The following is a 2936-nucleotide window of genomic DNA, read 5'->3' on the forward strand; positions in this document are numbered from 1 at the left end:
GCACTGACTGGAAAGAAACAGGAAATTTTGTGTGATGGAAATATCCCACATCTTGATTGTGTCAGTGATTATACCGGTGTTGTCAAAATTCATCAAACTGTACATTTAAAATGAGTTTGTCTTACTATGTGTAAATTATATTAGAACCTAAAAAAGTGAAGCCTGAGATGGTTTCAGCAACTGGGAAACCAGAACCGTGTCTATTTCTGGTCCTGTCTTCTCTTGCATTTCTTTTCTCATGCCTCAGACTTGAAGTGACCAAGAATCATACAGTGGAGAGACTGGGGCAATGGGGTCCAATTGTAGCTTAAGGTTTTAAAATTATAGTCAACCCATGATTCTAGAAAGTCAGTCCGGTTTGTGGATCAAACCGTTTTGAAGCACACCCAATGCTTGCTGCCACCTCCCAGCGGAGTATAAGAACAGCCCGGCAGCACGTTCAGAGAGTCTGAATCTCCCTACATCAAGGAATGACCCTTGAGCGCCCAGAGAATACTTTCAGGGAAAGAGGACTCACAAATTCAGTGTGTTAAGGGGTAAGGAGAAGGGTAGTCTCGGGCACCTGCTTTCCAGAGGCACCAAAAACTCCTCTTACCCAAAGTGGTATGGTAGGCTTAGAGAGTCCAGCTGAGCCCAAGGTAGCTCGTTCAGCATTCATAATGGCGGACTCCAGTGGGAGTCAGTGGCGTGTGAGCAAGCAGCTGGGGACTGATCGGAATCTTGGAACTTAATAAAGCTATCTTCCAAGAAGCTGATTCAACAGAATGTGTGCTCACTTGGAATTTGCCCCCTGGATCTCCGCGTGTCATTGCAAGTTCAGAAATGTGAACCTCGGGCAGTGCTCCAGAAACCAAAGCTATCCTGACCTTTGCATTAAACTGACCTTACTCTTGCGGTAGGACTCGGAGTAGTAAGGAAAAAGAGGAGGGTGAAGTTGGTGAAAATGGAAAGGGATGATACTGGCTGCATACTATGCCTGTTTCTTTGAGAACTCGGGCTGTAACATCTGTTTCTTAATTCTACAACAAATAATTGTCCTGTGCCTACCATGGGACAGGCCCTACATTGGGCCATGGGATTCAAGAGTCAACACAAATTGGTTCCTGGCCTCAAAGAACTCAAAATCCTGCAAAAGCCGCCACCACAGTGGACCACCTGGAGTAGAGTGTGACAAGTTTCACACATACACACACACACACACACCCCCCACACACACTGCCAGCTCTGCCTGGCAGACTGGAGAAGGCTTCATCAATGGATAGACATACCAACTCAGTCTTAAGGGCAAGTAGGAGCAATGAGAATATTCTAGAAAGGAGGAATAGCATTTACAAGGCACAGGCATGAAAACAATGTGTTTTTGGTGCAAGTAGAGGCCAAAGTTAGTCATCTTGGAAGTGAGGATGCTCCTTAGCTCAGTGATCAGATTCAAAATGTCCCCAAAACACTGGATTAGACTCAAACTTGAGAATCGACTTTCAACCAGATTCAAACTATGAATCTAGTTATGAGACCTATATGTTATATCTATTACGCGACCCTTAAAAGCATTCTCTCATTTCCTTCTCATTAAAGTGTGGGAGACGTTATAGGAAACTGAAATACAGAGAAATTAAGTGGCCACAGATTTAAGCTCCGGCATTATGCTCCAGTACCTGTGTTCCTAACCACTACACTAATGTCCCCTGGAGAGAAGGGACAAAATCCAAGATTGGAAAATGGCAATGGAAAGTCTGGATCAGGGGACAGTGAGCAGGCCTGGTGTTGTGACTGCAGAGGAATGAAAACTGCTATGGAATTTCCAGATTCCAGAGTATGGACCCTTTGAAAGCATTTCTGAGGTCACACTGCCATCTAGCGGTAGTACTACAGGCAGCAATTACTCTCCAAGGGAATACAGTGTGGAGGAGCGGAGCGGGGCGGGACGGAGCAGGGCGGGACGGGGCGGGGCGGGGCGGGGCGGGGGGGGGGATGGCGGATAAAACGATTCCACATTAGTTTTATATATATATATATATAAATATATATACCTATATATCTATTTTAATATATATAAATAGATATAAATATATAAATATCTATAAATAGATATAAAAATAGATATATAAAAATATATAAATATATAGTATTTATATATAAATATATAATATATAAATATATATAAATATATAGTATTTATATATATTAAAAATATATAAATATATAGTTTTTATATATAAATATAAAAATATTTATATTTAAATATAATATTTATATAAATATATATTATATATATATATATATTTTTTTTCCTTCTCCAACCACAGATTCTAAAAGACAGACAGATCCCACTGCCATAGTCCACAGAATTGCCTACAATCCTCCATATGCCGCCAAACAGTGGCTGCAAGCTCGAGTCAAATTCCAATTCTGCTCCTTAGGAGGAAAGGGTGTTATATAACTTCACTTTCTTTTCTGAAAAAATGGGGAAACTAATATCCACCCATATGGCTGCAGGCGAGGATGGAGTAAAATAATGCAGGCAATATGCGAGGCACACTTAAGCACTTAATAAATGTTCAGTGTTGTTATACTACAAAGGAGACGTGACAAGAGCTGGGGCAGGCCCAGAGGGAAGGACCTGGACAAATTGTTTAATTACTGACCTTTGGCGAACCTCTTCAGACAAGCCTTTCCTTTACAGCATCGAGGCTTTTGTAATTCTCCACCTGAGATCATCTGCTCCCTTCCCAAAACCATCTTTGATGAACTGGAAACCTATATGACGTGGGAGCAAAGAAGCAACTATTTTATTCTGAAGTTTCATTTTGTAATGAACTCGCTCAAATTTGAAGTGACCTTGCAAAACTCACAAAGTTCATTTCAAGATTGACCTTGTGCTGGCCTAGTTGCTCATTTACTTCCAAGCTGGAAAATTATTACCATGAACTCATGGA

The sequence above is a fragment of the Mustela lutreola genome, chromosome 10, assembly GCF_030435805.1.
Source record: "Mustela lutreola isolate mMusLut2 chromosome 10, mMusLut2.pri, whole genome shotgun sequence".
Classification (NCBI taxonomy): domain Eukaryota; kingdom Metazoa; phylum Chordata; class Mammalia; order Carnivora; family Mustelidae; genus Mustela; species Mustela lutreola.